Below are 25,901 nucleotides of genomic sequence, written 5' to 3'. Positions count from 1 at the left end.
AACCGTGAGATACACACAGAAACAAATAAAAATTACAAAGTAGCAGCGCTGACCAAAACGTGACCAAATAAGTGAAAGGATATAAAATTAAAAATTAAAAAAATGAATTAGTCCAAATCAATAATTGTTTATAGATGACATAGGTAATAAATACAAAGTCCATTTATAGCACGTAAGGTGAGTGCTTAAAAATAACACCTCTTAACGACAGTGTACCTCCACCACATGAATTGTGCACTTACCAGAAGGCAAGCTTTAAGGAGCCTGCGGCTAAATACCCAACCAAGGGCCTTTATCCAAAGGGGAGATGGTTTTTCACCGCTAGTATTGGGAAGGAGCTTATAATGAGCACCAAATATTCTGGAATACTCGAGCATCAGCCACCAAGCAGCAAATTCAGGTATTACCCAGAAAATATAAAGAGAAACTCCATAGGGTATACCATACCAAAAAGGGTTTTAATAGAGTAAAAGGATTGCACTTACAAATAAGAAGATAAAAATGATCATAAAAAACAGCCGGGCCAGCAAGCGAACACCCGTCCACTGAGAAAGCGCGATGACGTCAGCACGTCCACCTCCCTACGCGCGTTTCGTCATAAACTGACGTTGTCTCGTATATTGATTGGTTTGCGCAAAAGTTATAGCGCCTACAAAATAGGTTATTGATTTATGGCATTTTTATTAATATTATTTTTTTACTAGTAATGGCGGCGATCTGCGATTTTTTTATCGTGACTGTGACATTGCGGCAGACAGATCGGATACTATTGACAATATTTTGGGACCAGTGATATTTATACAGCGATCAGTGCTATAAAAATGCACATAAAAGTCACTGACAGGGAAGGAGTTAACACTAGGGGGCGTTCAAGGGGTGAAATGTGTTACCTAGGGAGTGATTCTAACTGTGGGGGGATGGGACTGACTAGGGGAGGAGACTGATAGGTGTTCCTATATACTGGGAACACAAGATCAGTTTTCTTTCCCCTGACAGGACGTGGATCTGTGTGTTTACACACACAGATCCATGTTCCTGCTCTGTCACAAGTGATCGTGGGCACCTGGTGGACATCACAGGTGCCGGGCATGCGCATCGGCTCCTCGGTGATGCGACGGGCACGCGCAAGCCCCCTATACTGCCGGAAAGCTGAGGACATTATATGACTCTCGCCCAAGATGGGAGATCCCATCTGCGGACGTCATATGACAATGGGCGGGATGTCAAGTGGTTAAAAGTGGACATTATATTTTTTAAGGGCATGCATGCTGAGTAATTTATCTGTGTAACACTTCCAGGAATTTATTACTGCTCACAGACATTGCAGTCCCCCCCCCCACCCCCGACAATGCCGCCATCTGCTTTTCTCTCCAGAAGGACTGAGCCACCTTTGTTCAGGAATCACCCAGAATCATTATCTTCGTGCTTAACTGAGATGCCGCTCATTGATGACACCATCATGTGAATGCAGTTTTTGGCACAGATTAGCCCCTGCTGCAGCCTTGTGATTTGCTACATTGTTAAAATGTTGTAGTCTGGACACTGGGGAAGGGGGGAGCAAAGGGAAGTACTTCCCCCTGCCTGTTGCAGTCTGATGACGTAATCTCAGCCTAGGCAATGTCTAATGTCGGGTTGCCACCTGTCCGGGATTCACCCGGACAGTCCGGGTTTTTGAATCATGTGTTCGGGTTTCAGGCGGACTGAAACCCAGACACATTATTCAGACCGGGCTGTGGCTCCCCAAGTAACCAAGATAGTCACACACAAATCTATTGCCATCCGGGAGCTGTGGGCGGCTGTCTGAGGGCAGGTTTTGGCATCAATGTGGGGGCAGTGTAATGATGTCAGCAAGAGTAATTTGGCCACACCCACTGTTCGCTGTGCCACGCCATGCGCACCGCATTTCTTCTCTCCTTAGGGGCACCTGAAGGTGTTCCAGGCCGGTAAAGTGTTTGGGTTTGACTTGAAGAAAAGGTGCCAGTCCTAGTCTCCTGACTGGAGCTCAAGGAATGCTTTTTAAAGTGAGATTAATCTCTCAGTTTCTTAAGCACGATCAGCAGCTGATTAAATCACTTAATGGGTATGCAACCTAGTTATCATTTAATCCTTGCCTATGTTCCAGTTTAGGCTGGTGCCATGACCGTTGCCCCAGGTTTCCTGTTTCAGGGTGGCTCCTTTCTCTTGCAGCATCCTGGCCACCCTTGCATGCAGAGATTTGTCTCCCTACGCTGTGTGCATCAATAGAAATACACAGCCCTGTAGCCTTGGATGCCAAGGCACTCCCCTGATCCTCCCTTCTCCTTTCCTCTGAACCCTTCTTCAAGCTAACAGACTGACTGGAGACTGCACTGTTCACTGTTAACTCTTTACCATAAAGCCTGGAAGTTTAGGAAAGCAGCACTGAAAGAACAGGAGCCAGCGGCAATAAAAGTTGTAAATTGCAAGTGCTGGTGAGGATTTTACCAAATAGTTTTACTGGAGAATGTTTATTTTATTGTGCTCAATGTGCTAAGCTAAAAAATGCTGAGGGTTTAATACTACTTTAATAGGAGGAGGTAGGTACAGATTTCTGCAAAATGATGCTTGTAGTTATTGTGAGGATGCAAGGTGTTTTTACACATTTCTATCCTGGATAGAGCCATATATGTGCATGAAAAGCAAGATTTTTCTTACACATTTGGTTGACATCAATGGAATTGTATTTTTACAACCCACACTTTATGGCAAAAATAATATGGACTCCTGACCATCACACCTGTAGGCAGGTGCATTCTGTTTTCTCCACTGTAGGTGGTGCTCAGCAGTGCAGAGGGAGAGGATGTCAAGAGAAACATGGTTCCTCTATGGTTTTCTGAGTCACTGGGGCAGCGATCTGGTTGATGACCATTTTAGGTGTAGCAGTCTATTTAAGACCCTGGCTCCTGGGTTTGGCGCGCATTAAGTGTGACGGTAGTGTAAGGACAAATCACCCATCTGTAAAGGACAGTATTAGTGGTAGGGAAAGGTTCCAGATTAGAAGGGAAACCGTAGAGCTTGCCACTCTCTTTGGACACCTTCCCATTTGGGCTCAGACCAGCCAGTCCGCATTCCGTGCCTCCGCTAAACACTGTTGGCATTCTTGAGTGTTCCCAGTTGGGCCCCCTTCCCAACAAGTTCCATTATTTGTACCTAGGCTAAGTGTGTGTTATTGCCGCTGCACCAGGTTGCACAAACCCACACACCTAAGTGAGCTTGGTGGACAACTCATTCCAAAACTATGGCCATTAATGTCGAGATAACACCCTCTTTTGCAGCTATAAGGGCCTCCACTCTTCTGAGACAAAGAGCCTGGTGGACATCTCATTCCAAAACTATGGCCATCAATGTGGCGATAACACCCTCGTTTGCAGCTATAAGGGCCTCCACTCTTCTGAGACAAATTTTCACAGGATTTTAGAGTGTCTGTTGGAGTTTGTGCCTTTCCAGCCCAAAGAGCATTTATGCCATCAGGTTGAATGAGAAGACCTGGATCACGATCTGTGTTTCAATTCCTCCCAAAGGTGTTCAGTAGGGTTGAGGTGAGGACTCTGTCCAGACCACTTGAGTTCCTCTACACCAAACTCATCAAACCATGCCTTTATAGAGCTGGCTCTTTAGATCTGGATACAGTCATGCTGGAACAGAAAAGGGTCTTCACCAAATGGTTACCACATGGTTGGAAGAGCACAATAGTCTAAAAATATATTTGCATGCTGTAACATTAACATTGGCCTTCAGTGGAACCACCTGAACTTAATCATTTGGAAGAAGGTCTCCAGACTTTTGGCCATATAGTATAACCATGTAACTGTTGTGGGGGCTGTGGAGCGTAAGTTTATATATCCTATCTGGAGTTTGATCTTCCTGGGTTCTTTGGAGGTCCTTGATTCTTGGCAGGAAAAATACAAGGAACTATACGTATACTTTATATCACAATTCATATATGTGCAATCAGGCTAGGAGTGGAATTCCAGCCCAGGTGTCAGCGGCCTATGATAGATTGTGTTTCTATAGGAATAATTTTGCCGGCTGGAAATAGAAGGAAATTATTAATAGATGCTCCTGTATGTGGGCATTGAAAACCTCTCTACGATGTATTGAGAGTTCATTTAAGGTCTTAAAATTTAAAGCATAGCATTTGCCAAGGAACACTTGTGTTGATCCATTGATGGGTATTACAAGCGGGCGATATGAGATGCATTTCCCCTGGGGATCTGGAAAAGGTTTTGCTCTGAGCTCTGAATGTCTAATAAAAGATGGTATATGATTTGAAAGTTAAACGGCGGAGGGCCGACCAACTCCTGTGAAAGGCGGAATATTACCGACTGTAAAATAAGGGCAAAGCTCAAAGGGTCAGCTTAGCCGAGTTCATGAACAGCACTCTGATTCTTCTACAATTGACCATTAAAAATGATAATTAGCCATAGATGTCGGAGGCTATAAAATGGCTACGATGACGGTCGTGCATAATCTTTGTCTATAAGGGATGACTGTACATGCTTGAAAAATGAGTTTGCCTTGGATATTGGTAGAGAGTAGAGATAGCCAGAGAAGGGTAAAGAGAGGTAATAATTCACTTTCCAGTTTTATGACAGTGCATTGCATCTTGGGAGGTTTCATGTTTCCTGGACCATTTAATGCTCAGCTATGGAATAACTGAAAAATAGTGGTGGCCAAACACTGGTCCTAAAATTTTAAAAGCCCAGCTCCCTTTATTTTATTTTAAGCAGGGAAAGAGTTAGAGCTTCCAACAACTTTCTTTACATACATTATGGGGGGGATTTACAAAAAATCTGGAGCACTCCAAAGCTTTTAACTTCAGCTTGTTCAAATAAACTTTGACAATAAAACTTAGAATTCTGTGTGCACCAGTTTTATTACCCCCCCCCCCCCCCATATGCTCAAAGGTTTGTGGCCTCCTGACCAGGTCTATATGAGCTTGTTGGACATCCTATTGCAAAAAACATGGGCAATAATTTGAAGTGCACCCCCCATAGCTAATACAGGCAGTCCCCGAGTTACAAGCAAGCTAGGGACTGTAGGTTTGTTCTTAAGTTGAATTTGTTCGTAAGTCGGAACTGTACCTTTTTTAAGTGTAACTCCAGCCAGGCACTTCTGGCTGTGCAATGTGGGGTGTTCCGGGCGCTCCTGGGCATGCAGTCCTGTATGTGGGGCGTGCAGTACATGTAGTAGTGTGGGATGCATCCCATTCTGCAAGATGGCTACTTGGCGATTTCTGGGGACCAGAGTGGAGCGCAAGCTGCCGGCAGTGACGTCACACAACTCCGATGTTCGTAACTCGGGGACTGCCTGTATATCCTCCATTGTTCTAGGAAAGCTTTCTGTTGGAATTTGGAGTGCGTCTGTGTAAATGTATGCCTATTAGAGATGTGGACGATGGAACAATGATTCAACAATGGATGAATTTTCAAATTTCAATTCCAATTCATTTTCAAATTTCAATTATCATTTGAATTCCAATTCCAATTAATTTTCAAATTCCAGTTCTAATTCATTTTCAAATTCCAATTCATTTTCGACTTCCAATTCATTTATGAATTCAAATAGTTAGTTTTGTTATAATTTATTTCAGATTACTTGAAATTTGTTACTATTGTGATTCAGAAATTTGGATACATCTCGCAAAAAATGAAAATTGCGCCTGACTTTCAATTTGTAACAAAACGAATCGCACATGTCTAATGCCTATTCAACCAAGAGAGTATTTGTGAGGTCAGGTACTGATGTTGGATGAGAAGACCTGGATCACAATCAGTAATCCAATTCATCCCAAGGGTGTTCAGAAGGGTTGAGGTCAAGGCTCTGTGCAGGCCACTTGAAGTCCTCCACACCAAACTCGTCAAACCGTGTCTTTATAGAGGTGACTTTGTACACAGTGGTACAGTCATGCTGGAACATAAAAGAGTCTTCCTTAAACTGTTACCATAAGGTTGGAAGCCCCCAATTGTCTAAAATGTCTGTATTTTGTACCATATCCTCAATGGAAACACTTGAATATACCATTTGCTGTGGTACATTGCATTATAAAATGCTGCATTTTCTCAACTGTTGCGTTGGAAGCCAATTCTACATAAATTGGCTGCCAAAATGCAACGTATGTTAACCCACTTGGGATAATGCACCGCAATGGATTGCTATAGTGCAAAGGGATCCTGAAACCAAACAGAAATTCTAACCCACTTCTTTTTTCTATCGAAAGCTTTACAAAAATGTTTTTGGAGAGGTTGGGCTTTGATAGAAGCAATTTTCTCATTGCTGTAGGGAATAAGCAGGTGCCGCAAAAAGCAGAGAATCTTTTTGCATAGCAAAAAGATTGTTCATTTTGTGCTAGCCCTTGAGACTCAAGCATCTGATTGAGAGTCCAAATAAGCAAGGCTTTGGATTTAATGACAGAGAAATTTGAGAAATATCAGAGAGATTGAGTTACTTCAGTCCAAAAAGAGATTACAGGACACGTCGTTATGAGGCGGCAAACGTCGGCCTCAGGAGAGGAACATCCTAAACAGGTGGATGAGAAGAGCAAAGCTGCAGAGGGAACAATAAATAATTGTGTTAGTTTGGAAGTGACAGCCGAGGATACTATTAGAGGAGAGCTGTAAATATTGTCCCCGTTGTCGTAGAAATGTTGTCGCCATCGGATATGTCGGGTTCGGAGAAAAAATGTTTCTGACTTTAATCATTCACAGGTTCAGAATAAAATATTTTTTTTGGAAAGTCACAGTAAACATATTCTATAAATACTACTTTGGTTATATGGATTTATATCATTGAAGGTATATTTATAATAGGCTAAGATGGGACAGTGGTCATGGCTAAGATGGGACAGCGGTCATCAGAGATCTCATTATCTTAAAGCATATCCAAATACAAAAGGTTTTTCTTTACTTTTAGATAGAGGCATGAAGAGTAATGTTTGTTGGTGCCCCTGCTGGTAAGATTCACCCTCTCGAGTTAGTGACCATGGTTGCCAAAACTGAAAGTGAGGGAAAATACAAAAATTTACAGTTGTCACCCAGTTGGGAGCTGAAGGGAAATCTTCCACTGGGAACACCTGCTCTGGTGACCACTGTCTAAGGGTGAATTTACTTACTTTTTGAAGAGAGTCCCTCAACTTCCAGTTACCAAATAGTGAGATGCACGTTGGAGTGCAAAATTTCTCACTTATACTGATGTCTGTTGTATATCTTACTATTAACGGAAACCTGTGGCTGAGGTTGTAGATGCTGCCATTGCTATTAAAGCCAAACTGAAGCCACCAAAAAACACTGTAGAGGCTTTGCTTCTCAGCTGTAACAAAAATTATACTCCCTGTTATGTCTGGAAGGCAATACTGCTTCCAAATGCAACTTGTGACAGACCCAACCAGGACAGGGGCTTTTGGAGGTGACTGCAGGGTAGTCTCTTGCCTACTGACTATGGGCCCTGGCTTTTGAGGGGGCTCTATTCTTGGGAGGTGTGTGCCTGGGGGACCCCTGGAGAGGTCTTGCTTTGGATTTGGGTCCATGCCTCCCACGAAACACACAGACTCTGGGAACGTAGGGTCTGGATACAGATTTGGGGCCTTTGTGCCCAAACCAGCAATGACTGCTTCACCACCTCCTAGATTGTGAGACTCGGAGCAGATGTTAATATAATCAGCTCAAAACAACCTGATGCTGGGGTCTCCTGCTATAATCTGTTTACTAAGGTGTCTTTCTTTCATGGTATCATTTCCCCATTGTGTGCCTCTCAGGTGTGAATTACCATTGTTAATTGAGTCACCCATTGTTTCTTTCTGTCTGCTAATCCTTTTAGAGATTCGGACAGCCCTAGGTCTTCTTACTGAGGAACTGGTGCCAAACGGTCTTGGTGGGCACTGAGTCACCTAGGCTTGTCTAGGTGACTAGGTGTTAATTCGCTTATTGTTTAATTAGATTACTGTTTATGTTTATGTTGGCTGTTCCTTAGATGTGCTAATAATATTCCTGTTTACAGTTTGCATTGTTTAGGATAATGTGATCAGGCTCTTACCTGATTTTGTGTGGTATATATTCTGAGTGATTTTACAATAAAGCCAGTTCTAGTTTGTGCCTAAGCTAGTGTTGTCTAGTTCTTGGGTGCAATATTCAGCTATAATACCTGGGTCTTGGTTCCAGACTGGAAAAAGCTGTATACTGACGGAAGCACCAAAGAGGGGTGCCAAGCGGTCCATCACACAACCCATCCAATGGGAATGGGACAGCAATGAAACTGCCCTGTGGCGCACTGGTGCAAGCTTTACATGGTACAAAAGGTGGTGAGGTCACCTGTCAAATGCCCTTTGAAAAGTGATTCCCCCAAGAATTGCTCTTCAAAGGATCACACAAGTGTAAATGAGCCCTTAGATAGACATTTGACTAACAACCTCCATTTTCCTGTTCCAGTAGTTGTGCAGGGGGTCCAAATATGACTGTGTAGTCCAATAGGCACCAGAAGTCGATACAGTGCACTCAGTTATCAGCAGTAACAGACCTGGTCAGGCACGCCCCCTCTGTACCTCTGCTGTAGAAGTCTGCTGAGGGGTGGGACAATTACTCAGCTCTGTTAACACAGAGTATTGCAGTGGGAGAGTGGAAAGGATCATTTTCAATGAGAAAAAGAAGACATTTTAAGACACATTCCAGCAAAAAATCAGTCACAGATCATGAGCATAACATGTTGACTATGAGGAAATAAAAAGGTATGAGGCTTCAGTTTGGCTTTACACATGCTAGTTGCCTGACTGTCTCTGATTTGAGTACTGAGTCACTGACCCAGAACAGGCATGGAGATCAGAATGTCAGAAGGAGGTTGAAATTTCCAATCTTGATACTTGTACTGCTGCAGAAAGTATCGGTAACGCAATAGCTGTCCATCTTAGGATCCTCGAGTAAGAGCTGCATGTTAATATGCTCAGAAATCATGTGAAGCGTGTATCTTACATGTCAGACAGAACAAGACATGCTTCGAATTCTGAGGAGTGATTTCAGAGCGTTTTTGTTGGCAGGAAGACATAATGATGTAACATTACACATGAACATTCCCAATGTCAGGGAGAATTGAAGTGAAAGTGAGCCATTCCTGCTGTGTTGCTGGGATTCAGAAGGAATTGAGAAAACATACTTTCAGTCATTTTATGGATGCTTGTCCGCTGCATACTATATGTTGTGACAAGTCACAATTTCCCCAAAACCAAACTCTTGACTGCTAAGAACTATAGGCCATACTGTGGGCCCATACCCCATTCACTAACAAGGTCCATCCCCAAATAAGACACAAAAGCCATTTATGTTTGGAAGGGCAACACCACAGCTTTATTGGTTACCATATAACCTTTTTTTAATCCACAAATCAAAATAAATTAAAAAAAGTTAAAAAATTAATATAAACATGGTTCCCATCACAGATGGACAATGAGCACCAATATGTCATTACAGCATGATTTAAACAGCCAAAATGTTGGTTGAGATGTAGGATGTAGTGGTCCATGAAGATCTGAGGGGTACATTTTCTTTGAAGGGGCTGGCCTGAGGTCTCAGCTTGGAGTGTCCACCTGGAAAGAAAAGAGGGAGGTGGGAGAACCCTTATAGTGTAGTTAGTTGGCCAAAAATGGTGGTAGCTGACTCAAAAGATCCATTAAAAGATAAGAAAGCAAAAAAATAACTTTCATCTGTTGAGGGTGTGATCACATCCAGCCATATCCTATGACATCATTGTAATCTTCCCAACCTCAGGACATCAAACTGAACGGAGGAAGTGGCAGTTTGTAGTCATTAAACACATTTTATTTGTGAAATAAAGAATCTTGATATTCATTAAACCAGAGATAACCTATCCTTAGACATATCACAATAGGTGCCTCTGCTGATTGGACCATGGCGGGCTTTTTTCAAAGCCTCTTGTAAGGTAAAAATTTAAATGTTGGATTGAAGCGGCTTCAAATCAATTATTTCCACCCCTCACAGATACTTAAATAAAGTTACACTGTTTACTTCAAGAAGGCAGCTTAGCCGATAGGTAGCCCTTCGGTACCACATAATTAACAGTGAGGGTTGGAAAGGGAGGAAGTGGAGATCAACTTTGCTATCCACCACCATGCCATCAGTTACAACAGTCTAAAGCAGGGGCCTCCAAACGATGGTCCTCCAGTTGTTCAGGAAGTACAATTCCCATCATGCTTAGTCATGTCTGTGAATGTCAGAGTTTTAAAATGCCTCATGGGAAATGTACTTCCGCAACAGCTGGAGGGCCGTAGTTTGGAGATCCCTGGTCTAAAGCATCGAACCTTAGGGTTTCTCCAGAGGTTGCTAGGGGTTCCTTGAGCAATAAGCAATTTCTGCCTCTCAGATAATTTTCCAATGACATCATTGATCTTTTTAGCTATCTATAGGGGATAATTCTTCCCACTGACCATTACTCTAATGTATTATGAGTTGTAGATATAGTAATTTTTACCAGGGGTTCCCTTAGACTGTAAAGTTATTTCAAGGGTTTTGTTGAAAAGGTTGAGAAAGGCTGGTCTAAAGTAAGTTGTACTTGAGAAGCTGGGTACAAATCTTTTGTGTGTTAAATTATCACTGTGCAAAATAAGCACTGATTTGGTGGCTCACAAAACAGTGGGCAACACTTGAGCTGGGGGTAACCTAGAGTTGAGAATCCATGAATAAATACTGGAAAACAGGAAAATAGAAAACATCCAACACCTTTTAGGAATCACGGGGCCCTCATTTTGGAAAAAAAAAAATGCAGCAAAGCACCACTTGCAAGGGTTTACACCCATCTGTCCCATTGCCCATTTATCTGATCTTTTCTCTCTTGAAGAGCAATGGTTTCATCGCATTGGGCCCACTTCATGAAGTGTTGGATGCTTGGTCCCTATCTGCTCTCTGTGGTTCCTCCCTTTGGCCCCTATGGAAATACCGGACATAGTAGTGACATAGAAGTCAGTAGAATGGCAGTAGAAACAGCACAGAGCGGGGGATGCAAGCTTTCAAAATTTGCATAGCTGTAAATGCGTTGAATGTGAAGATTCTTAAGACAGCTGTAACTCTTGAGCAGAGCGAGGATTGGAGGAACAGGTGTTGGGACGAGTGAGTATCAACCCTCTTCTTTTACAGATGGTGCTACACCCAGCGATAGAAACATTTGCTGAATGATGTACTGATGCTGAAATTGCCTACCTCCATCTAAGGTTGAAACCTTATGGTCCATGGAAAAATGATTGGCGGTAGGGGCGTTGTGGTGACATTATAAGGGACAAAATGAGCGTGGCTTATCTTTAGTGGGCATGGATCAGTAGACATGGCAAAAACCAATGCCATCCAGGGAACTAAGCTAGCTTAACCTCTGTCTTCTCTTCTAAAAAGTCCAAATGTTATTCTGTGATTTTTCCAGCTTACAACAATGCTAAAATTATGTTTCCTGTACAATGTACCAGAAAATCCTCCCAGTCAGCCAGTTTGCCTCCTTTCCTATGGGCTTTCCATTGGAACAAATAAGTTCAGCAGACTTAAAGGATTTTACAGAAGAGGCTGTTTGGCACCGGGCAAAACATACAACAAAGATCTTAGTAGATCGGGGCTACGGTTATGAAAGTCCACTTGCAAAAAGTGCCCTTTAGGCCTGGTTCACATCTATGCATTTTTAGTGCTTTTTGCATTTTGCAGATTTGCACTACAGTCCAATTAATATGGTTTTCTATGGAACATGTTCTGTAGTGCAAATCTGCAAAATGCAAAAAGCACTAAAAATGCATAAGTGCGAACCAGCCCTTAATGATACCATGATGAATACCATTACACTTTTAAGTGGTTGCTCTCTGTCTATATGTAAGGTTTAGGAATATCTCCTAAACCTTACATATAGACAGAGAGCACCGGAAGTTATCATCTCACAATATTTCTGTCAGGATCAAAATGTATTTTGATCCTGGTAACAAAACACATTCAATGATATATTTAACAGACCAAAGGGGACCAAAAAGGAGAAGTTCATTGTTAGGGTTTACAACCCTTTAAAGCGGTTGTATACCCTTTTTTTAAAATTTTTACCTACAGGTAAGTCTATAATAAGGCGTACCTGTAGGTAAAATGAATATCTCCTAAACCTGTACTGTTTAGGAGATATTCACTTTGCATGCAGCCGCTGCCGCGTCAGAGGCGCATGCACTGTGAAGGCCCGGCTGAAGGTCCGGCAGACACTGCCGGACCTTGCCGAAAAGAATACTCCCGTGCACGTGAGTGATGTCATCGCGGCTCTGGCCACTCACAGCGCCGGAGCCGCGAACCCGGAAGAAACACAGAGGGCAAAATGTCAGCTACCTCGGCTTGGACCGGGATGCGATACGGGGACCTTATTCCAAGGTGAGGATTTCATAATGAGCTAGTATGCAGTGCATACTAGCTCATTATGCCTTTGCCTTACAGGTTTTTTTGGGTTTTTTTTGTGTTTATTTTTTCCATGTGCGGGTATACAACCACTTTAAGTAATGTCATAAATAGAACTAATACAATTATACCTTTCACTATTAAATGAACCAGGAAGGCTTTTGTCAAATTTTTATTTTCTTGAAAAATAAATAGCTGTGATCTGTAGTAAAATGAATGCGATGATTGAAAGTCACATCACAATGCCAGGAAAACCCCTTTATTAGCTCTTCTATATGCGGAGGTCTGGGCTCCCGGAGCTGACAGTACAAAGCAATAGAGGGGAGCACGTGTCACAATTTCAATTACCGGGCTGAGACACTCTGCTTTTGTACAGAAATCTTACCCTCTGATATAATCACAAGGTCACCGGCTCTATCTCAATCCACTTTACATACCTTGCCACATCACAGGCTGTCGATCAATCTCGCTCTTCTGTCTCTCTATTAGGCGTGCAGGCCGGAGCCTTGTTCCAGCTCAATCATTGTTTAGCTGACTGGTTTTGCGTGCTCGTATACCGGTAGCCCCGGTCTCGGTGCTGATTTCTCCCTCTTTGTGTGTGCCGCTTAGCTCGCTGACCTTATTAACTGTCTCGGCTTTGTGTGGCCCCTTCATCCCGACAATGCTCTGCTGAATATCTTCATTTTTTATACTTGGAGAGGGTTGAAAGAAGGGCGCCTAGCAACACGGAAAATCAATCAATGAACAGCTAATCTTTAGTCTGATTTTTATACAGTTCTTTTAGCTAGGCTGAGTATCGTGAGAACAAATATTTCTGTGTAATATATAAATATATATATATATATATATATATATATATATATATATATATATATATATATATATATATATATATATATATATATATATATATATATATATATATATATTTTTTTTTTTTTTTTTTATTTCTAATTTTATTTTGGTTCTATGCCTATGCAGTGCATTAACACATGGAATCTTGGGAATTTTGATGCATCGTCGTTCATTAGAATCCCACACCATCACAAAACTAAAATAGGTGCCAAAGCATTTATGTTGCTGTTGGCACCTACATTGCATCACTATCTTGGCTTGAGGAAGGGACCCTGTGAGGCCTCAATAACGTCAGCAGGATTACCATACGTGATGATTTTTTTTTCACATTTAGACCCCTTTCACATGGGCGCCTCCACTAAGCAGAATCCGCATGCTCAGCAGTGGATCTCTCCGCTGATCCTCTCTGAGCAGGCGGATGAGAGGTCCTTGTCCGCTCCGCTAATGCAGTGCGGACACGAATAAAGTCCCGCTCTCCTCTATGGGGCAATCAGATGGAAATGGACCGCCTGTCCGTTTCCATCTGATCCGCCGGACAGATGGGGAATAGGACCACCATCAATCTGTTTTTGGGCAGAACAGTTTTGGAATGGATGGTAGCGGGTGTCAGTGAACTTGTGTCCGCTGACATTCGTCGCTCCATTGAAGAGACTGGAGGGTCCGATCAGGTCCGCTTGTCAGTTTTTTAGGCCGACCTGTTCGGACCCTCCATTCTCTTCTATGGAGCGATTGACACTCCGTGTGAAAGGGGCCTTATTTTGAAAATATGTAATTAATATTATTTTTAACATTATTACTATTAGTAGTATTTATTTATTTTCTATTATTTATAAATGTATTATTTATTTGTATTTGTTTTATTTATCCTTTTTTAATATGTTATTTTATTTGTCTTATATTATTTTGCTTTTATTATGAATAATAATATTAATTTATAAACACCAATTAAAATAATAAATAAATACAAATAAATAATAGACATGCAAATAATACAAATTAAATACATATTTTAATAAGCTGAAAAGAAACATTCTTGGATTGCTGGTGACTTTCTGCATTCCTATTAGGATTCAACATGAAACCATCCGTTATAGTAATTTCACGCACCCGCTATTTATATTGGTCGAGCAATTTACGGAGTGCAGGCACTGCAGTGGAATTTTATGGGGTGAAGGGCTCCCGAAAGATAAAATCCAGCCATAGCTTTTAGATGGGGAAAAGTTAGAACCTTAATCAACTTTTTATTGCTGTGTTCCCATTTCGGAGATTTCACCTCACCTCCTACTCAAGTGCTATCCTTTCCATACTCTATCCACAATGAAAAATACATTTTTCTATGGAGTTGTGCTGCACATTTAACCCTGTTTTTAAAAATATATATATACACAAGGGTTCTTCAAAAAGTTTCCGCACTTTTTTTTAACTCTATTAAGTAAAAAAAAGTGCGGAAACTTTTTGAAGACCCCTCGTTCAATAATTAGGGTAACCCTCTGGTTCAATACCAGCAGCCCTAGGCATCTTCTCTATACAGCACATGCCTTTGTCTTGGTCTATAATGTATAAGAGGAAATGCGGAGGGGAGGGAGAGTACTTATGAATAAGTTAGGTCTACTCTGGGATCTGTTAGTATGGGCTTAATTATTTCCCCCTCTCTCCCAGGGGACATGGGACATAGTGGGTGGGAGAATCATGACCCCAGCCTACTTGTTAATATTACCCCAGCCAATCCCTGGTCAATATGGCAAGTGACAAGCAGAGGGCTGAGTTGGGTATAAATAGGCTGGAACCCAGAGCAGAGGTCTCTTGTTCCTGGGGCAGTGAGAACCTGCCTGAGGGCTGTGGCATCCCTGGGAAATTTGCCTGGAACTGAAAGCACCTCTTGTGAGGTCCCAACTACTGTTTGGCTGGGGGACCTCTGTTCTATCATCTATCCTCCCGGAGCATTTATGGAAAGCCTCCAAAGTATCCAGTACACAGGCAACTGGAGTACAGAAGTTGCTTGCTCAAACCGCCAGACCAATCCCGTCTGTGCGCTACATATGAAAGTTGGCAACCTCAGTATCCTTTAAGACATGCTCATGCCTCCAGTCTTTCTTGAGCTAGTTTAGCCGGGATGGCATTCCAAGTCTATGATAGGACACCACATTCCAAGTCCATGATAGGACACCACATTCCAAGTCCATGATAGGACACCACATTCCAAGTCCATGATAGGACACCACATTCCAAGTCCATGATAGGACACCGCATTCCAAGTCCATTATAGGACTCCATATACAGAGCACCTGTATCTGCAGTTAACTTCCGCAGGAAATATGGGGAATTTTCAACTAGCAGGAATCTTGGTGACCCCAAGACTACCTCAAAGGACAAGAAAAGTAAAGGAAAACTGTGCACTTTCTTTCTCGATCTTCCTGAATTTATTAAAAAGGGAATTTTTTTTTTTTAAACTCTACCCTTGGAAAGTAAGTGCTTGCTTTGTGTTCTTCTTGAAGCCGAGGGATTGCAGCGCTTCCAGGCAGGCCCAGGACATCCAGATATAAGAAAACGCATCCAAGCAAGTCTTAATTCAGTCATCAGTCAATGCCAGTAGGCAATTAAACATAACAGTTTTATACTAAAGCAGGTCATAAAAATTAACATGCAGCCGGTGCAGTAAATAAAACAGGAAGACACAAAGGTTAACGCTAATGTCCACATAAATATTTGTCACGTGAGCTACACTAGAGATACTGCAAACGTCAGTCGTTTAGAGTCCATTCTGCCTGTAACCTTTGTTTATTTAATTTTTTAATTTGTATTTTTTTTTTGTCATGCAGACAAGAGGGTCAAATGATTTATTGCATATTAGAGGGCTATAGCCCAGGGAGAGTGCCTACCGTACATTGTGACTATAGATCAGCCTTTCTCAACCTTTTTCATCACAGAGGAACTCTTGAAATAACTTTCCGGTCTCAGGGAACCCCAGCTAAAAATGACTCTATCTACAACTCATGATACATTAGTGTGATGGTCAGTAGGAAGAATGCTCCTTACACTTGTGATGAATTATCCCCCTTACAGAGAGCTAAAAAGACCAATGGTGTCAGTGGGAACTTATCTATGAGGCAGAGGATCGAGATGAGTATTATCATTATGATGACCCAATTCAAGAAGCTATCCCCATTTGGTGGATTTCTACAATTCTTGAGGTGACTCGTCATCAGACACACTGCATTCCTTTACCCAATAATCATAGGCAAAGTGATCACCACCACACCATCAACATCAAATGAATCATATTTGCCACCATAAAAGCAAACAACTTTCGGGGGCCTTAGGAGACCCCTTCCTTAGGAAGGCAGTGAATACCTATATCATCAGCACATCACAGATCTGTAAGATAATGTCCAACCGTTTATTCAGGTGATAACAATAGGGTACAATGTTTCTGGGCTATGCACCGCATGCTTGAGGAAAGGGTCGTTCATGGCCCCGAAACTTTGCACTGGTTACGTCATAAGCCAAAGTATATATTGATAAAGCACCATGGATCTTTAAGATAATGTCCAAATGTTTACTCATATGATCACATCACAGTGGTAAGGTCAGGTGCAATGTTTCAGGGCCACACAAGAACCCTTCCTGGGGCATGTGATGAAAGGGTCCCGTGTTGGTCCGAAACATTGCATCCTACCTCTGTAGTCACCTGAATAAAGGTTTAGGCATCCTAGAGATCCACGGTGTGCTAGCAATATATACTTTGACCTATAACGTTACCAGTCCCCAGCTGGTATTTGCTACAGCACCTGGTTACTTCTTGCCATTTCCAAGAACCTGTGCAATGGACATTGCCTAAAGAAGGGGTCCCCTGTGGCCCTGAAACATCGCTTGCTGTTATGGTGGTGAAAAAAAAATTCACTTAACATTGATAATGTGCCAGTGATTACTTTGCCCGTGAACTTTCCTGATGGCACCTCCGTCGGTTCACTATAGCACCCACTGATGGTCTTCGATTATAAGGAGTGTGCTGGAGTCCATTTGTTTTTTGGCTTTACCCAATAATGACCAAGCATAGAGGCCATACTCTCCCGCAAGTTCACAGGCGGTTGTGCATTTTTCTGATAGCAATTCTCCTTTAAGCAGCACACATTCCATAACCACCTTTTCTGTACAACACATTTGCCTCACTCCCTCCTGGGTGCGCGGAATGTCACAGTGTAACGCACTGTACCTCCCTGCCCTCTTCTCCCTCTGCCATGCTACGCTGCGCCCTGCCACATTGTAAACACCCACTGCCTTTGTTAGAGTTTCAGAATAGATTGTTTTGGCCCTGATATATTGAATATTCAGTGCAGCAGGGCTCACCGAGAATTCCACTAATTATATCCTGACATTGGATTCTCATAAACCATGTCTGAGGGTGCCGGCTGCATAACTATGCCTCCGAACCTTTGGGACCAGAGAATGGGGGGGGGGAAGGGGGGGAGAAGAAAAGAGAGGGGGGCTCGGAACAAGGCAGATGGGACAGATAATGACAAAAACAATGCTGGGGAAAAAAAAAGAAAAATGTATAATAAAAAAAGAAAAAAAATATATATATATATATTTATAACATTTTTAAATATTACTATATATATATCATTGTTCCGTCACTTCCTGTTATAGCAGGGTTCTCAAACTGGCGGCCCTCCAGCTGTTGCAAAACTACAAGTCCCCTGCAGGGCTGACAGTTACAAGCATGACTCTCACAGTCAGAGGCATGATGGGACTTGTAGTTTTGCAACAGCTGGAGGGCCGCCAGTTTGAGACCCCTGTGTTATAGGGTGACAATTCCATGTCCCTCTCCCCCGGCTGTGCTCCTGTGTTGTCACCAATCACATAGGCTTCCAATAGAGACTACTCATGGCTGTTTCAGCACACATTAACCACTTCAATACTAGGCATGTTTTCTTAGTTTCTGTTATAACATTTTGCAAATAAGTAATTTTTCTTCTTCACTGATGTGTGCTGATGAGGCTGCATTGATGGGCACCGATGAGGCTGCATTTATAGGCACTGATGAGGCTGCATTGATAGGCACTGATGAGGCTGCATTGGTGGGCATTGATGAGGCTGCATTGATGGGCACCGATGAGGCTGCATTGGTGGGCATTGATGAGGCTGCATCGGTGGGCACTGATGAGGCTGCATTGATAGGCACTGATGAGGCTGCATCGGTGGGCACCGATGAGGCTGCATTGATAGGCACTGATGAGGCTGCATCGGTGGGCACTGATGAGGCTGCATTGATAGGCACTGATGAGGCAGCATTGATGGGCACTGATGAGGCTGCATTGATGGGCACTGATGAGGGTGCATTGATAGGCACTGATGAGGCTGCATTGATGGGCACTGATGAGGCTGCATTGATAGGCACTGATGAGGCTGCATTGATGGACACTGATGAGGATGCATTGATAGGCACTGATGAGGCTGCATTGATGGACACTGATGAGGGTGCATTGATGGGCACTGGTGAGGCTGCATTGATAGGCACTGATGAGGCTGCATTGATGGGCACTGTTAGGCAACACTGATGGGTGGCAAGAAGTGACGGAACAATGATCTCCATGGCAGGATCACCAGAGATCATTTTTAATGAAAGCTGTAGACTTAAAAAGATTAAAATGTTTCTTTTAAAGTACATGAACACGTTAAATATTTTTTATGAGATTTTTGTGATTGGGATTACATCTACTCTAACCTTTTTTATATTACCAGAACATCATTCAAAGCTTAGTGACAGTTCGGCAATTGCTTTTTTTTTTCTTTTATAAATCTAATTAAGCATGCTGTTGTTTTTATCACAGTACGGACGGGTTAGTCATGCTGTTGTGTAAAAGAAAATATGGCCAAAATTTGAAACAATACTTTTTTGTCGATCCTGCCGGAAAAAAAAAAAAAAATGATGTGCACATTTGTCATATCTTATTTTTGTTTCCTGATAGCGAAAAAAAAAAAAAATAGAAGCGAGCATCTCTTTTTCACAGATCAAATTGATTTGACGGGAGAGAGAAACGAGCTAAAAAGATAGAAGAGTTTTATTTAAAGTGGAACTTTAGTCAGAAAATTAAAGTGGTTCTAAAGCCTAAACATTTTTTAGCTAAATGCATTCCTTGTATTAAAGTAAAAAATTTTTAGGCATTAGCACCCCCCCCCACCCCACCTTTTACCTACCCAAGCCCTTCATTTAATCCAGCGCTGTGCACGTCTGCATCCCTTTTCTCCCCTCACTTCCAGGTCTCACTGGCTTTGCTGGGGCACCTGGGGCCATAGGCTCCTGCTGCTGTCAATCAAAGGCAGTGACGGGGGGCGGGGCCGAGTCCCGCTGTCTGTGTCAATGGATGCAGCAGCAGGGCTCGGGACACAGACATAGGCACTGGACATAGAGGAGGAGCCAGGAGCGCCAGCGGGGAGCCCGAGAAGAGAAGGTTCGGGGCTGCTCTGTACAATTCCATTGCACAGAGCAGGTAAGTATAGAAATGGTTGTTATTTAAAAAAAAAATAAAGTTTACCTTTATAACCACTTTAAGTAGTGCTAGATCACGTCAGCCCAGCCCCTTTGGCACAGATACTGTAGCTGTAAAACGTTAAAATAAGTGTTTAAAATCTAGTAATACACTGCTTTGCACATGCTCAGTTGCTCTCTATTCTCAGCACTGTTCCTAAAATCAGAGCCACTAGAGGAAGATCAGCTAAAGTGGATGTAAACCCGATTCATGAAATTTGAGCTGGGCACCTATAGCTGGCAGCTGCAGTGTTTTCTTATCTCTCTTCAAAGCTCTAAGTCCCGTAGCGGTCTCCTGCTCCGTTCTTCTGTTACCAGCCTGATAACTCCTGACAAATTCTCAGACACATGAGAAAAAAGCATGCTGAATTTTGTGTTGGGGAGGGAGCTATAAATGAATGAATGAATGAGTGACTTGTATAGCGCTACCTATGCGAACTGAATCGCCTTTGCCGCCGGTGTCCATCTGCGGTATAGTGCGGTCCTTTACCCCATAGGGTCCCAACGCGCTTATAAATAGATTAGCAGGTAGCTTGCCATGTCACAGAACAGCTCTGAGAGTCTTTACCTATGAGGAGAGGGGGGTGTGGCCTTTCCTCCAATCAGCAGTCTTGGCTGTATGCCCAGGGTTCACTGCAGTGTTGAACAGAAAGAGAAAATCTCCTACCACGATGTGAACTTTCTAAACAGTATATAAAGTTGAAGACAGCAGATATACATGTAAAACATATGTAGGGAGATTTGTTGTCATCTCTGTGTATCATCTGAGGCTGTGCACTTCACTGGGTATATGTGAGGGTTTACATCCACTTTAAGATTTACTGTTGCTGAGGGGGGAAGAAAGCAGCAGGAATGACACAGACTGTGTGGACGGAACAAAGATTAGGGAGGGAGAAAAGAAAAACAGGTGAGGTGACAGGACAAACTCTGCTGCCAGGGATGGGCAAAAGAGTTAAACTTACAAGGAGAGTGTCTTATCTTATCTCCCTGATATTCTCTTCTTTCTCCCTGTGAACTTCAGCACTGCTAGGCCCCTCACACACGGGGTGGGCTCCGATGTAGTTCGCCTGCTCAGCGGGGAATCTGTCCGCTGATCCCTGTTAAGCAGGCGGATGGCTGATCTGTGTCCACTCAGCTTAAGCAGAATGAACGCAGACACAGCCTGCTCTTCTCTATGGGCAGTCGGATGTAAACAGACCGCTGGTCCATTTACACCCGACTGCCATCCGATCCACCAGATGAATGTGGAATGGATCCCCATTCGTCTGTTTTTAATGGATAGGATCGGATCGGAGGTAGGTGGGTGTTAACGGACGCACAAAATGGGACAAGATGTGTCCACCAATGACTCCCACCACTCCATAGAGACTGTAGAGTCTGATCGGGTCTCCCTGAAAAACTGAAAATTGGTCCGCTAGTGTGAAGGGGGCCTAAAGCATCTGTCAGCCTTCCTCTCTATCTGAGCCAAGACTATGGCTTATTGACCTCCCATTTGATGGTGCCTCCATAGCTCAGGATCAAAGCCACTTGGTAAAGCCAGTGGTATGACCTCAGGGTAGATTTTTGACCTCTACCTTAAGAGGGGCATTTTTCCCACTGACCTCCAGTGAATTGATTATAGTTGGAGTTCCCTGACATCTAAAACATTATTTCAAGGGTTTCTCTGAAAAGAAAACATTGAGAAAGGCTGCCTCCTGCCTGTGCAGTTCTTGCCTACATTCACAAAATGTCTGACAGAGATCAGCCCCTGCTGCAGCCTCTCACCTTGTGACCTCCCAATGTTACAATGTACAGTCTGATTGAAATTGAGGGACAGTCATCAATATTAACATGTGGAATGTTTCTGTAAAATTATACTCTTGTATATTGTTACTTGTCAGGAATTTATGGAGATATTCAGGGCTCCGAGCGTGCACGCTTTTTTTTTTTTTGCTCGTTCCCACGCATCGCATTTTCAAATGAATGGGCTGCCCTATGTGCATAAAATGTGCAAAAAAAAAGATGCCGTCGCAGTTTTTAAAAATGTGCTGCGCCAAAATGCATGGTACTGCGGCACCATGCTACTATTAAGAATTAATGGCACCCATGCAAGTCTGCAAACGGCAGTGCATTTTTGTGCGGTGCAGGAAAACGCGTGGTTTTTCATGCATTCCGCACCTGGGGCAAACAAGCCCTGAAAATTCCACTTTAGAATGCCAGGTATAAGCAAAGGACAGGTCCACTTTAAATAGTGTATTGCAGGTCTAGCGTTACAGCATAACAGCCGTCCCTCGCCATGAGAAATGCAGCAATTTGCAGGACATTTATCAGCCCGAGAAATGCCCCTCCTCCACGCTGGCACAAGGGCCCTCTCTAGACATCTATCATCGGCTGGTCATAAACAACACAGCCCAATACCAGGAAAAAATTATTTTTCGCTTATATTCTCAGGCGGAGTATTTATTACGGGGCGCCGGGATAAGACTGTACTTATTCCAGACACAATATACAACTCAGGAAAAAAAATATCAGATAAAGACGGAACGCGTTCGGTGAAACAAAATCGACGTGTGGTTTGCTTAATGCTTGTTTATGTCTCGATTCATTCATCGGTGCGTGTCGTGTGCAAATCCGTTCGAGGTTGGCTGTTGTTACATAGTTGCAAAAAGTCCATCCACTTCAACCAACATGTTGCTTTGGAGTTTGTTTTATTGCTCTGTGTTCTTTGCTGCTGATTTTAATTGATGATTAATGGGTTAAAGTGAACATCAACACACCACACGAAGATTTGCCATGTTATAGAGAACATTTAATAATGTTAATTGGGTGTAAGCAGTACACAGAAAAATGTACAGTTTGTCTGGGATTCCCCCTTGAAATACAGTGCCTTGAAAAAGTTTTCATACCCCTTGGAATCTTCCACATTTTGTCATGTTACAACCAAAAACATAAATGTATTTTATTGGGATTTTATGTGATAGACCAACACAAAGTGGTACATAATTGTGAAGTGGAAGGAAAATGATAAATGGTTTTAAACATTTTTTACAAATAAATATGTGAAAAGTGTGGGGTACATTTGTATAGCGCCCCCCTGAGTCAATACTTTGTAGAACCCCTTTTCACTGCAATTACAGCTGCAAGTCTTTTTGGGGATGTCTCTACCAGCTTTGCACATCTAGAGAGTGACATTTTTGCCCATTTTTCTTCACAAAATATCTCAAGCTCTGTCAGATTGGATGGAGAGCGTCTGTGAACAGCAATTTTCAAGTCTTGCCACAGATTCTCAATTGGATTTAGGTCTGGACTTTGACTGCACCATTCTAACACATGAATATGCTTTGATCTAAACCTTTCCATTGTAGCTCTGGCTGCATGTTCAGGGTCGTTGTCCTGCTGGAAGGTGAACCTCCGCCCCAGTCTCAAGTCTTTTGCAGACTCTAATGCCGCGTACACACGGTTGGACTTTTCGATAACAAAGGTCCGACGGTCTTTCCGACGGAGTTACGACGGACTTTCGACGGACTTTCTAACGACTGGACTTGCCTACACACGATCACACCAAAGTCCGACAGATTCGTACGTGATGACGTACGACTGGACTAAAATAAGGAAGTTGATAGCCAGTAGCCAATAGCTGCCCTAGCGTCGTTTTTTTTCCGTCGGACTAGCATACAGACGAGCGGATTTTTCGACCGGACTCGAGCCTGTGGGAAAGATTTGAAGCATGTTCCAAATCTAAAGTCCGTCAGATTTTCAGCCGAAAAAGTCCGCTGCAGGTCTGATGAAGCTCACACATGGTCGAATTGTCCGTCGGACCAGTCCGGTCGAAAAGTCCGCCCGTGTGTACGCGACATAACAGGTTTTCTTCTAAGATTGCCCTGTATTTGTCTCCATCCATCTTCCCATCAACTCTGACCAGATTCCCTGTCCCTGCTGAAGAAAAGCATCCCCACAACATGATGCTGCCACCACCATGTTTCATGGTGGGGATGGTGTGTTCAGGGTGATGTGCAGTGTTAGTTTTCCACCACACATAGCGTTTTGCTTTTAGAACAAAAAGTTCAATTTTGGTCCCATCTGACCAGAGCACCTTCTTCCACATGTTTGTTGTGTCCCCCACATGGCTTCTCACAAACCGCAAAAAAGACTTCTTATGGCTTTCTTTCAACAATGTCTTTCTTTTTGTCACGCTTCCATAAAGGTCAGATTTGTGGAGAACATGACTAATATTTGTCCTGTGGACAGATTCTCCCACCTGAGCTGTGGATCTCTTCAGATCCTCCAGAGTTACCATGGACCTCTTGGCTGCTTCTCTGATGAATGTTCTCCTTGCCCGGCCTGTCAGTTTAGGTGGACGGCCATGTCTTGGTAGGTTTGCAGTTGTTCCATACTCTTTCCATTTTTGGATGATAGATTGAACAGAGCTCCGTGAGATGTTCAAAGCTTGGGATATTTTTTTATAACCTAACCCTGCTTTAAACTTCTCCACAACTTTATCCCTGACCTGTCTGGTGTGTTCCTTGGCCTTCATGATGCTATTTGTTCACTAAGGTTCTCTAACAAACCTCTGAGGGCTTCACGGAACAGCTGTATTTATACTGAGATTAAATTACACACATTGGACTCTATTTACTAATTAGGTGACTTCTGAAGGCAATTGGTTCCACTAGATTTAGTTAGGGGTATCAGAGTAAAGGGGGCTGAATACAAATGCACGCCACACTTTTCACATATTTATTTATAAAGAATTTTGAAAAACATTTATCATTTTCCTTCCACTTCACAATTATGTGCCACTTTGTGTTGGTCTATCCCATAAAATCCTAATAAAATACATTAAAATTTTTGGTTGTAACATGACAAAATGTGTAAAATTTCAAGGGGTATGAATACTTTTACAAGGCACTGTATAATTGGGCACATTCTGGTATGTGAGGGTACCTAGGCACTACTGTGTTTCTATAGTCTCATAGCCATACCTGGGAATTTTCTGGAATTTTGAATTCAGCTTTAAAGTGGGACTAAACCCTCCTACTCTGTTCAGCCAAGGAGGCTGCCATCTTGGCCTCTGTTTTGATCTACAACTGCCATGATGCTGCCCATAGGCGTGCGCAGGGGGGTGTGCTAGGTGTGCCTAGGTACATCCTAATCACTATTTGCAATGCCGATTCCCCCTCCTGGCCAGGCTCCCCCCGTGTTGAGCCTCCCCCCGCAGTGCTGCTGGCTTCCCTCCTCTCCCCCGGCTGCTGCGGGCGATGTTTCAGAATGGAGAACAGGGGAAGGGGCTGGTAAATTTGTCTTTTACCGCCCCCTTCCTTTTCAGGAGCAAGTACCTAATTTCCATCACCACGGCAATCCAAGCAGAAGTTCAGTCCTTTCCTCTTGTCTGCTGCCTTCTCGGACTAGTCACAGGTCCCAGACGGCTGCGGGACCATTCGCAAAGCGAAGCACGGCTCACGCATGCGCACTGGGAAGCCAGCTGTGAAGCCAGCAAGGAGTCACAGCCAACCTTCCACACTAGACATGGCGGCACCGGGGACCCGAAGACCCACAAAGAACCGGCCCGGGGGAGGACAGCGCTGGATCCCTAGACCATTGAGTGTCCTTTTATTTAAGGTCAGCAGCTACAGTATTTGTAACTGCTGACTTTTATATGTTATTTTTTTGGGGGGGGGGGGGGGGCTAAAGATCCTCTTTAGTGAGATTGGACAAAATATTGCATGTGCATTGTCTCCCAGGGGAAAGGAGCACATTATTAAAAAATAAAGTAAGACTTCCTTAAATAATGAGATTTTCTGTCATTACCTAGAGCGCCACCTTTTGGCTTAAAGTGGTTAATATGAAACATCCATATGAAATATGTCATCATCACCAGATACATTTATAATGAAAACTTTTCTTTTTAATTGTTATTTTTGTAGTATTGAACTCCATAAATTGCATATACTGCAGCAGACTTGTCACTATTATATGTTATAATTGTCTATATTTTTAGGCATTGTCAGCCTGCCATATTTCTAACAAATTTATTTTTCTCTCTCTTTTTTCCTTTTTTTTTTTTTCACCTCCGCTTGTGTTCCATAAACGCTGCCCCCCCCCCCTCCACCCCCTTC

The 25,901-nt window shown here is 42.9% G+C and overlaps 1 protein-coding gene across 5 annotated transcripts in view; it reads left to right on the top strand.

Moving 5' to 3' along the window:
- IGLON5 (IgLON family member 5) overlaps positions 1–25,901 on the top strand; it is an 859,278-nt gene that overhangs the window by 333,093 nt on the left and 500,284 nt on the right. The window lies entirely within an intron of this gene.

The sequence above is a fragment of the Aquarana catesbeiana genome, linkage group LG10 (assembly GCF_042186555.1).
Source record: "Aquarana catesbeiana isolate 2022-GZ linkage group LG10, ASM4218655v1, whole genome shotgun sequence".
In the NCBI taxonomy this organism is placed as follows: Eukaryota; Metazoa; Chordata; class Amphibia; order Anura; family Ranidae; genus Aquarana; species Aquarana catesbeiana.
Note: the sequence above shows the minus strand (reverse complement) of the source record. Positions and strands in the feature narration are given on the sequence as shown.